This window comes from Rhinoderma darwinii, chromosome 2 (genome assembly GCF_050947455.1).
Source record: "Rhinoderma darwinii isolate aRhiDar2 chromosome 2, aRhiDar2.hap1, whole genome shotgun sequence".
In the NCBI taxonomy this organism is placed as follows: domain Eukaryota; kingdom Metazoa; phylum Chordata; class Amphibia; order Anura; family Rhinodermatidae; genus Rhinoderma; species Rhinoderma darwinii.
In genome coordinates this window covers 250,806,841-250,819,277 of record NC_134688.1, presented here as the reverse complement: position 1 = coordinate 250,819,277, position 12,437 = coordinate 250,806,841, and the positions used below count along the sequence as shown (strand labels likewise).

The 12,437-nt window shown below is 45.2% G+C and overlaps 1 long non-coding RNA gene across 1 annotated transcript; it reads right to left on the bottom strand.

Annotated features, from left to right (window-relative positions):
* Window positions 1-3,735: 3,735 nt before the first annotated feature.
* On the bottom strand, window positions 3,736-10,081 carry LOC142741078 (uncharacterized). Its single transcript, XR_012880993.1, has 4 exons — window positions 9,021-10,081; window positions 7,934-8,075; window positions 7,676-7,829; window positions 3,736-4,510 (listed from the first exon to the last, which is right to left on the bottom strand). It is a non-coding gene; the product is annotated as an uncharacterized LOC142741078 (long non-coding RNA).
* Between the last annotated feature and the right edge of the window lie 2,356 nt (window positions 10,082-12,437).

Here is a 12,437-nt window from a genome sequence, read left to right as displayed (position 1 = left end):
GGAGATCCCCTCTCCCAATGGTCACGACTTACTATTTGAAAAGACGCGAAAACAGCATAAAGAATAAATTTGCTTACCATTTAGGCAAAATAGCAGGAGGCTATAGTATGCAGCTTCTCAAACTCTACCTTGGAGAGCTGTCTGGTTTGTATTTTAATAGTAACATTTTATCTAAATTTACTTTTTACTCTGCTTGACCTGGTATTTTGTTGTTTAGAGTTTTAAGCTCACATTGACTCGGTCCTCCCCTATAGGACCTCTCTAAGGCCCTGTTCACACAGAGTTTTTTGCAGGAGGAAAATTCCTCCTGTAAAAACTGACCCTGGAGGTTTTCATGTTTGATGTGTTTTTTTACGTGGTTTTTGACGTGGTTTTTGAGGCGGTTTTCCAGGCGGTTTTTCAGGCTGTTTTTGCCGAGGTTTTCACATGCATGGCATCCTTCTGGGGGTTGTACTTCCTATGAAAACTCCACCCATCCTCCTGCTACATGCCATTTTCTTGAGAAATCTGCTGGACATGGAGCTAAATCAAGAGCAGGGCAGCAGTGGGGTCGCAGTATTGCCCAGAATAAAGGTGAGGAGGCGTCAGATGTGCCTCCTCATGAAGGTGCTTGTTAATGTTGTTCGTCGGCGCAGGTGGCGAGAGGTAAGTTTTGACACACCGTTTTTCTACCCTCCATTACCCCAATGTAGACAAAGCATTCATTTCTGTTCAATACTTTTTTTTTTCACAGGTGGAAGAACAACGGAGAAAACGCCATCGCCGTTACTGGGTGCACCCCATTAACGAACTGCGGCCACAGAGGGGACACATTGGACAGCTGTATGCCGAACTGCGATGGTGAGTTGTTGTTTTTTTCTTATTGCAACTGTATAAAAATGTGAATACAGAGAAGTATGACCCTGTGTATTTAACCACTAAATGGCATAATTTTTGGCATCCACGCCGTTGGTAGGGGTGTCACTACCGCTGTAGAAACCATACCACCTGCTATGGGGCACACGACATCAGGCTGCCTGTGCCGGCCACCAACACAGCCCCCCCCCCCATGCCTGGAGATGTCGCTAGCAGATGATATGGCTGTGCCATGCTACATTGAATAGTATCTGTGTGCTTGGACGCAGATCCTATTGAACAGTATGGCATAGCAGGGAGGAATCTCCTTGCTCTGCCATAGGCTGGTGGCCATGTTTGTAATGCATTTTTTATCATGTACACAGACAGTATCCCTGCGCAGGCTGGCATGATGACGTCGCTGCATCACGCCGGTCTATGCAAGGATCCCGTTGAGGTTGTGGATCAGCTCATCTCATTGCCTAGGTGAGTATAATGTTTTTTTGTTTTATATGGGGGGCGCTATGTACAAATGGCTTCTGACACTATGTACAGGGGGGCTGTTATGGTTCTTTGATGGCGGCGAATGAAAAATCAAAAATGTAACTAATAATACACAAGTGGCTAATCCATTTTGATGTTTCTTTACAGCTATCCTGACAAGTTTTCAGATTTCTGTCGAATGTCTGTCAGCGCCTTTGATCAGCTAGATGTGATCCTGGCAAACCATCTGATCCGTGAGGATACCAACATGAGGAGAGCTATCAGTCCTACGGAGAGGCTGCTAATCACGTTGCGGTGAGTTTATTTTACATGTCTTTTGTGTGTGTTTTGCCTTCTTGACCATGTACTAAAACTATATGAAAAATATTACTGGTTATGGTCAAGATAGGCATGTGGTGAAGATAGTCATGTATAGCTCCTTGTACTAATTTTTTTTTTCTCTATCTCTTTCAGATTTTTGGCAACTGGGGAGAGTTACGCATCTCTGCACCTCCAATTCCAGGTTGGTAAATCTACCATCTCTGGAATTGTGATGAGTACATGCCACGTGATCTGGCAGCACTTACAGCCCATTTCGATACCCAGTCCGACCCAAGAGACTTGGTTGCAGGCAGCAGCAGACTTTCAGTCTGTGGCCAATTTCCCAAACTGCATAGGCGCCGTCGACGGGAAGCACATACGTGTGCAGCAGCCACCGCAATCAGGATCACATTACTTCAATTACAAGAAGTACTTTTCTGTGGTCCTGATGGCGGTGGCTGATGCCTCGTACAAGTTTGTTGCTATCGAAGTTGGCGCTTATGGCAGTACTGGGGACTCCCGGGCGCTACTGACATCGACATTCGGCCAGCGAGTGCTGGTAGATCAGGTGACTCTGCCCCCTCCAAGACCTCTTCCAGGTACCACGCATCCATTCCCTTTCGTCATGGTGGGGGATGAGGCTTTTCCGCTGATGACCAACCTGCTGCGCCCATACCCACGGAGGGCACTGGATGCCCGGAAGAGAGTCTTCAACATGAGGCTGAGCCGGGCACGACGCTTCGTGGAGTGCACCTTCGGGATCATGAGTAGTAAGTGGAGGGTCTTCACCTGTGCAATGCAGTTGGATCCAGGCACAGTTGACATGGTCATTAAAGCTGCCTGTGTACTCCACAACTATGTTCACGACTATGACAGTTTGGACATGGGTGTGGATCAACAGGCAGCTTTTAGTGACCTACCTGCCAGTTGTTTTTTTGGCCGTGCATCCAACCGTGCTGTACAGGTGAGAGATGCCTTTGCGGACTACTTCATGAGTCCCGAAGGTGCCGTGCCTCGGCAATTTGCATGCCTCAGTGAACAGCAGCCATTCCAGGACTGATGTTTCTCCTCGTGGGTCCCATCCAACTTGTTTGATCCACCATCCTGTTATCAGATTTCCGCTAATGGATTTATGTTGAAAATGAAATTTGTTTTGAAAGACATTGTATGTCTTTAATAAATTTTTAAAGTTGCAAAAGTTGTGTTGGCTTTTTTTTCTACTTAGAATGTGTAAGGTCTTGTCCACACGTAACGTATTTTCTTGAGCAATTTTGGTGAAAGTAACAGACTTTCCACTGCTGAAACAACATTCAAATTCAGTCCACTTTCTGCAGCAGGAATTTACACCAATGGTGATGGAAACGGAAATTTGTAGTTTACGTTTGTGTCAGTCACGGATCTGTTTCGACAGAGTGCGTCGCAACAGACACCTGGCGCAGATGTGAACAAAGCCCGAGGGTCTGTTGACATCAGCGTTGGCTTTGCATTCAGGGGTTCCATCGGAGGTTTCTGTCGTGGAACCCCTCAATGGAAAGTCAACGGGGAACCTCTTCCATTGATATAAATGGTGACGGAAGCATTGCTAATGGTTTCTGTTTGTCACCGTTTCGTCCGGTTTCTGTTTTTTGACAGAATCAATAGCGCTAAGGTTTCAGTTTGACTTTACGTTGAGGGGTTCACCCGACGGAAACCTCCGACGGAACCCCTGAACGGAAATCCAACACTGATGTGAACAAGCCCTGACTTAAGTCCAATAAAATTAAGGTCCTGTTCACATCAGCATTGGCTTTCCGTGTGAGTGCTAATGTTTTCCATTCGTCACCAGTCGACTGCGCTATTGATTCTGTCGTTAAACCGGCAGCATGCCAGAATGGTGACGAAGGGAAACCATTAGCAATGTTTCCGTCACCATTGATATCATGGCTTCACCAGATGTAAACCTCCGACGGAACCCCAGAACGGAAAGGCAACGCTAATGTGAACAGGCCCTAACAGTAAAAAATACACACACACACAATGCAAATAAATGTTAATGTTATAATTTAATAAATAATGTATTTAACAGTTTTACAACATATCTGTAAATTACACAACCAACAATACTATACAACATACAGGAAAACAAGGTGTCCACCTCCACCCACAGCGCAATTAATAAAAGTTATGGTAACGTGGAGGGTGTTGAGGCAGTAGGCTGTGGCCCACTGCTGGTAGGGGGGCACGGGAGAAAAGATTGCACAAATTGTGTTCCAGCAGTGGTCAAATAAGGAGCGGGGTAAGGGGCAGGATTGCCTAAAGTTTGTCTCTGGGTGGTGGTGGAGGCCGCGCCAGAAAATTGACCACGACGGGGACCTAAAGCCTGTCGGAAATGGGTGAGAAGTTCACCCACTGCCGGCAGGGCAAGGGTGTGATGAAAGTCTGCCACCGCGCCGAAACTGAAACATATAAAATCATCTTGCCTTTCCGTTGGCAACTGGCGGCAGGAAGATGCCAATGCGTGACCAAAAAGGTCAAATCGGTCATCGGTGCCCACCCTCTGTATAAATGACAAGGTCTCAGTCTCCACCTGTAGTTGCCTGTCCGTTACCCGGGGGGTCCTTCTACGCCCCCGCGTGGAAGAGGTGCCGGTAGGGGGGGCGGGATCACTGACCTGGGTGGCCACAGGGGGGGCACTGTCATGTTGAAGTGGCACTAGTGAGGAGACGGGTGTCTCCTCCCCAGTGACATTTCAGTGGCCAACAAGCATCCCGTCAGTTCTTCTTCCCCCTCCGCTTCATAATGGGTCGAAGTAGAAGGAGTGGGTTCCCTCTCCATCTGCTGTTGTTCATCTTGGGTGGCAGGGCCCTCATCCTCTTGATAGTTGCCTTCAGTTCTGTGGAAAAAAATACATTAAAGAGGCTCTGTCACCAGATTTTGCAACCCCTATCTGCTATTGCAGCAGATAGGCGCTGCAATGTAGATTACAGTATCATTTTTATTTTTAAAAAACGAGCATTTTTGGCCAAGTTATGACCATTTTTGTAATTATGCAAATGAGGCTTGCAAAAGTCCAAGTGGGTGTGTTTAAAAGTAAAAGTCCAAGTGGGCGTGTATTATGTGCGTACATCGGGGCGTTTTTAATACTTTCACTAGCTGGGTGCTCTGAAGAGAAGTAACATCGACTTACCTGCAAAACGCTGATGCTGCTGCAGAATCAACTGTAGCCTCTGGTGCCGATGTGGCCGTCACGATGCAGGACCTGTGAGTGATGTCACAGATCTGCACTGTCAGAAGCTGGGCGTTCTGAAGAGAAGAGGATGTTACTTCTCTTCAGAGCGCCCAGCTAGTAAAAGTATTAAAAACGCCCCGATGTACGCACCTAATACACGCCCACTTGGACTTTTACTTTTAAACACACCCACTTGGACTTTTGCAAGCCTCATTTGCATAATTACAAAAATGGTCATAACTTGGCCAAAAATGCTCGTTTTTTTAAAATAAAAACGATACTGTAATCTACATTGCAGCGCCTATCTGCTGCAATAACAGATAGGGGTTGCAAAATCTGGTGACAGAGCCTCTTTAAGGACGTAGGAAAACTCCTTTTTAAAATTCAAACATAGGCATCAACAGGGGCGTAGCTAAAGACTCATGGGCCGCGATGCAAAAGTTCTTATTGGGCCCCCCCTCGCAAACTTCTCATGGCCAACGGTCCGCAGCTTTCAGCTGGATCGCTGGGTCTCCTAAGTGACCCAACAATGCAGCAGTAGCAGCCAGGGGCATCACTAAGGGCTTAAAATGTCAGGGCAAATAGCCCCAATACATATGTGTCCGCCCCCCCAAAAAATGTGTGTATAGGAGACAGCATAGCATATCTATAGCACTACGACCCTATAAACTATGAATAGGATTAAATACATTGGCTCAGCAGACATTATCACACATGATCGGATTAGCTATAGGGTCCAGCTCGCTGACATTGCAGCTCCAGCGCTGGACCCAGGAAAGGTAAGAATAATAATTTGGCTTATTTATGTGTTACGGATTCTTTTTGTGTGTTTGTGTTTGTTTTACAGATTCGGTTGTTGGACTACGTCGGATTCGAAGACTTCAATGATGGCGTTTTTTTATTCGCAATAAAATGGTTAATGAGGGTTGTGTTTTTTTATTTAAATAAAATATTTTTTCTATGTGCTTGTATTTTTTTAAACTTTATTATCACCGCCTTAGTAATGGCCGCTGGCTGATTGACAACCTCCATTACTAAGGCGGGGCTTAATGTTAGCCGGTGCAGAGGCTACACTAACCCCCATTATTACCCTGGTACCCACCGCCACCAGGGGTACTGGGAAGAGCCAGGTACAAACCAGTACCCGACCATCTGTAGTGACGGGCAGGCACCGGGGTGGCCGCAGGCTGGTAGTATTAGGCTGGGGAAGGCCAAAACAGTGGCACCTACCACCCTGGTAATGCTGCCTGCTGCTGCTGTGTTGAATCTGGCTGGTTATGAAAATAGGGGGGGACCCCGACATCGTTCTTTCCAATTGTTTTTTAGTTTATTTTTTTTAAATGACGTGGGGTCCCCCCCATTTTTCATAACCAGCCAGATACAATAAAGCAGCAGCAGCCTAGCATTACCAGGGTGGCAAGGGCCACTGTTTTTGGCCTTTCCCCTCCTGATAATACCAGCCTGCGGCCACCCCAGTGGCCGACCATCACTACAGATCGTCAAGTACTGGATGGTACCCGGCTCTTCCCAGCACCCCTGGTGGCGGTGGGTACCGGGGTAATAAAGGGGGTTAGTGTTAGCCTCTGCACCGGCTAACACTAAGCCCCGCCTTAGTAATGGACGCTGTCAATCAGCCGGCGGCCATTACTAAGGCGGTAGTAATAAAGTTTAAAATAAAAAAACACAAAGACATAGAAAAAATATTTTATTGAAAGAAAAAAAACACACACACAACCCTCATTAACCATTTTATTGATAATAAAAAATAAAAAAAAAAGCCGTCATGGAATTAGTCCTGGAATCCGACGTAGTCCAACGACCGAACCTGTAAGAAAACAAACAAAAAACCTATTAGTCACACATGTTGGGCTTCGATACAGGGCCCATGTGTGATACTGTCTGTGGGACCCTGTATCTAAGCCTACCACAAGGTAGGCTTAGATACAGGGTCCAGCAGACAGTAATCTTATACAGTATAAGATTACTGTGTGCTGGGGCCCTGTATCTAAGCCTACAGTGTGGTAGGCTTATATACAGGGCCCATCAGACTGGATCACACATGGGCCCTGTATCTAAGCCTACCATGTGATTGGCTTAGATACAGGGCCCAGCAGATAGGATCACGCATGGGCCATGTATCTAAGCCTACCATGTGATTGGCTTAGATACGGGGCCCAGCAGACAGGATCACACAATCTGTGTCCCTGTCTCATGGGCCCTCTGAGCCTGCTACATCGTAGGCTTAAAGGGGTTGTGCAGTCCCTAAACATTGATGGCCTATCCTCAGGATAGGCCATCAATAGCTGATGTGTCAGGGTCCGTCTCCCGGGACCCGCCAATCAGCTGTTTTGATAAGGGCCGCAGCACTCGTACGAGAGCTGCTTCCCCTTCATTTCACTACTCGCTCACACTGTGAATCGCCGACACCGATTCACAGTGTGACCGAAATGAAGGTGAAGCAGCTCTCGTACGAGTGCTGCAGCCCCTTCAAAACAGCTGATTGGCGGGTGCCGGGAGTCGGACCCCGCCAGTCATGGCTAACCTTACCTTCCTCTTCAGCTGCGGCGGTAGTTCTGTCGTCTTGATGCTGTATCGCTGTGACGTCATGCGCTGCGCACAGTGCTTGACATCAGGAACTCCGCTGCGATCCGGATCCAGGAAGGTAAGTACAGTCTGTTACTATAGTAACAGGGGCCCGCGGACCGAGTTACTATAGTAACTTTTTATTGATGTGGTGCGGGGGGCTATGGGCGCCCCTGGCTTCGGGGCCCGGTCGCAATTGCCACCGCAGCGACCCCTATAGCTACGCCAGTGGGCATCAATACTTACGGCCGTTGTCCCCTGCTAGGCAAGATGAACAGCAGCTCATCATGGTGAGGGACCTTGACTCTTTTAGATGGAGAGCCTCCACTCCTCTCGGTCTTTCGCAACACCTTCAGGAAGCGGTCCCGCACGCTCTTCCACCTTTTTTTCACATCCTCCTCTGCAAATTCAAAACTAAGTTACTTTTTAAAATACTAAAAAACAAACATGTTGATAAAGATTTTTAAATTAAAATGAATGGAATGAAAAAAGTGACATACTCACCAATACGCCTTTGTTCAGAGGCAGAAAGGCTATTCCAGGCCGGGTACAGGGCCTTGCATATGTTCAGCCAGCTGTCTCCGCGAGCATAACGGTCACTGTACCCAGTTGCGCCTTTGTCCCATAGATTGGGATGTGTCTGTACCTGTAATAAATTACAATAGAAAGGTCACTTAAAATTACTCTACTAAACCTTGCCCTGCATTTCCTAGCGGAAAATATGCAGCGTACAGTACCAAGCAGAGTGGATGAGATTTTAAAAAATTTCATCCACACGTTGAATAAAATTCAGAAAAAACATATGTTCACACTGGATAAGGGCCGGATAACTGTATACTACGCTATTGCTTCCGGCAAAAAGACGGATCTAGTCCACACAAGAGACAAACGTAAACCACGGTCAGCGGCTCCATCACCATTAAAATCTATAGTGATGGAGACGAAAACCTCTGGTTTCAGTTTGTGTCTGCTCAGGGTCCAATTCAGACGGAAAGCTCCGATGGAACTTCAGAACGGGACCCCAACGCAGATGTCAACAAAGCCTAACCTACTTAAATAGTTTCCATCTGCCACCGTTGTGACAGGGTTTTGTCGTCTTTGATGTATTAGTTGACTGCGCCATTCATTCCGTAAAACGACAGAACCCTTTGCACAACGGGGACAAACAGAAACCATTAGCAACGGATCTGTCACCATTGAAATGAATGGTGATGCAAACGGAACTTACTTCACACTTGCCTTTCCGTTGAGGGGTTCCCCTGACTGAAAGCACCGACGGAACCCCTCAGCAGAAACCACGCTGATGTGAACAGGCCCACATTAAAAAAAACATCATCATTGCATTTGCATCATCATTGACTTCAATGCTGATGGATCCGTTGCTAATGGGATTCCCTACACTGCGGTATTGGTTCCGTCAAAACGACAGAACCCTTTGCACAACGGGGACAAACAGAAACCATTAGCAACGGATCTGTCACCATTGAAATGAATGGTGATGCAAACGAAAAAAAATAAAAATTCTAAAAAAAAAAATGCACAGCTCCATACATGTATAGCATGTATGGAACATAGGAGCAATTGCACTTACTTGTATTCGATTTGGATGCAAGACTTCGGTTTTCTGTATCCCTCAGGGGAGTTCTGTCCACAATGGTTTTCAGCCTCCACGAGCAGACAGGAAATGACAGCCCCTTTCTGGGCTGGACTAGCAGCAGGAGACGACTCCTGCAAAAAACTCCTCCAAAACACTCGGCAATATACTCGTCAGAAAACACCTCACAAGTTCGATGTGTTTTTTGACGTGTCCCCATTGATTTCAATGCCGTTTTGGACGCGGAAACCGCATCAAGAAGAGTCATGTCCCTTCTTTTTGCCGCGAGGCGTTTTTTTTACTCGCGGTAAAAAACGCCTCCGTCTCCCATTGAAATCAATGGGAGTCATTTTGGGTCGTTTTTGGCGCGTTTTCCGACGCGTTTTCCGCGTCAAAAAACGTGTCAAAAAACTCTGTGTGAACAAGCCCTAACTGTTAAACAAAGTTTTATTACTAAAACTCATCTGAATCTGATTCTTAAACATCTAGCTACTACTTCTGATCATACAGTACCGTCAGTCAAAGCATACGAAGTTACCAAGTTCAATCATACAATATTAAAATACATAAGGTCCATGGATGCATATCAGAATTAGATACACATGGGAAGAACTTATCATTGTCAAACCTTGCTCTTAACCTCTTCCCGCGCTGCGCCGCAATAGTACGTCCTGCAGCGGAATTAGTTCCCGCATCCAGACGTACTATTGCGGAGTAGTTCCCGGCGCACACTGTCCTAACGGACAGTGTCCGGGAACCGGGAGGTCAGCTGTCCCTGACAGCTGACGCTCCAGCCTTGCCGGTCAGCGGACCATCGCCGCTGATTTCGGCAATTAACCCCATAAATCTGGCGGATTGCTGTCGCTGCATTTAAGGGGTTTGAAGCACATCGGCAGTCCCCACGAAGTGATCGTGGGGGCTACCGATGCTTGTCACGGCAATCGGAGGTCAGACAATGACCTCCGGGTTGCCATGTACGGAAGCCTCGGAGGAACAGCCTCCACCGGTCCTCCGAGGCTTCCTGTCAGTGTGACTGTCACGTCACAATGACAGTTAGAATACATTACACTACGTGTGTAGTGTAATGTACTCTAGCAGCGATCAAAGCTGCAAGTCTAAGTGTCCCCTAGTGGGACAAGTGAAAAAAGTAAAAAAAAGAATAAAAATGTTTTAAAAAAAGTGTAAAAATAAAAGTTATAAGTTATATAAACAAGCACTGCATTTTTTTCCTATAATAAGTCTTTCATTATAAGAAAAAAATGAACACGTTAAAAAAAGTACACATATTTGGTATCCCCGCGTTCGTAACGACCCCAACTATAAAACTATAATGTTATTTTTCCCGCACGATGAACACCCCAAAAAAAATCAATAAGAAACGACACCAGAATCGCTATTTTTTGGTCACCACCCCTCCCAAAATAGAGAATAAAAAGTGATCAAAAAGTCGCATGTACTCGAAAATAATACAGATAAAAACTACAACCCGTCCCTCAAAAAACAAGCTCTTACACAGCTTTTTTGACAGAAAAATAAAAAAGTTGCGGCTCTCAGAATATGGTGACAGAAAATAAATTATTTTATAAAAAAGTGATTTTATTGCGCAAACGCTGCAAAACTTAAAAAAACCCTATATACATATCGTATCGCCGTAATCGTACCGACCCGCAGAATAAAATATAATGGTAATTTATAGTGCACGGTGAACGCCGCAAGAAATAAACTAAAAAACATTGTCAGAATTGCTTGTTTTTGGTCACCCGGCTTGCAAAAAAATGTAATAAAAAGTGATTAAAAAAATCGCATGTATCCCAAAATGGTACCAATGAAAAGTACAGATTGTCTCGCAACAAATAATCCCTCACGCAGCTCCGGTGGTGAAAAAATAAAGAAGTTCTAGCTCCCAGGAATATAGCGATGCAAAATGTGCAGTGTTTTCTAAAAGCGGGTAACATCCGACACCATTTATCAGTGGGACACCGGCCACACATCTAGGAATTATTATTTCTTTACCGCATTTTTATACCCTCTTATTATGCCCTGATGTTCTCCGCACAGATTACATATGTCCCCACATTATAAACTGAAATACCAGCGAAACCCCAAACAGAAAAACTACCAAGCAAAATCTGCGCTCCAAAAGCAAAATGGCATCCCTCCCTTCTGAGCCCTGCAGCGTGCCCAAACAGCTGTTTGCGTCCACATATATGGCATCGCGATACCCAGGAGAACATGGTTTAACATTTTATGAGGTATTTATCTTCAGTGGCACAAACTGGGCACAACATATTATGCACTAAAATGGCATATCAGTGGAAAATTGCAATATTCACACCATCTGCTGTGCATTAACCCCTTTGAGCACTATGACTTAATAGCACGTCATGGTGCGGGGGTTGATGTATGGAGCGGGCTCACGTGCTGAGCCCGCTCCATACGCTGCAGGTGTCGGCTGTGTATTACAGCTGACACCCGGGACTAACGGACAGGAACAGCGATCGCGCTGTTACAGGAGTCTGTAAAAACAACAATATAGTGCAATACATTAGTATTGCAGTATATTGTACCAGCGATCCAATGATCGCTGGTTCAAGTCCCCTAAGGGGACTAATAAAATGTGTAGAAGAATTAAAGTTATTAGTAGTGAGAAAGAAAAAAGTTTAGTTAAAAAAAAAAACCTTTTCCCATTTTTCTTCAAAAGTAATGTAAAAAAATTAACAGAATTGTTATCGCTACGTCCGTAAAAGGCCGAACTATTACAATATACCATTATTTAACTCGCACGGTGAACACCGTAAAAAACTTAAATAATTTAAACCACCAAAATCGCTGTAGTTTTCGTTTTTACCGCACAGCGAAAACTTTAAAAACGAAAGCCCCAAAAAATGGAATCAGATTTTCTTCCTATATTCCTATATTTTCCTATTTTTTTTCAGTTTCCCAGTACTTTTTATGGCACTTTAAATGGTATCAATAGAAACTACAATTCCTCCCGCAAGAAATAAGCCCTCACACCACTCTACTGACGGAAAAAGAAAAAAAGTTATGGCTCTTGGAAGGCGGGTAGTGAAAAACGAAGATAAGAAAGCAAAAAATGGATCAGTCCTGAAAGGGTTAATTCATTTCTAATGAAAAAAATGTATGACCCCATGTGGGGTATTTCCGTACCCGGGAGAAATAGCTTTACAAAAATTGGTTGTTTATTTCTCCTTTATCCCTTGTGAAAATGAGAAAATTCAACATTTTAGTGGAAAAAAATTGTGATATTAATTCTCTCCGCCTAATTCTAATAAATTCTGCAAAAGACCCGTGGAGTCTAAATGTTCACTATACCCCTAGAAAAATTCCTTGAGGGGTGTTTCAGAAATGGGGAAACTTGGGGGGCTTCCACTGTTTTGGTCTCTCCAGGGCGTT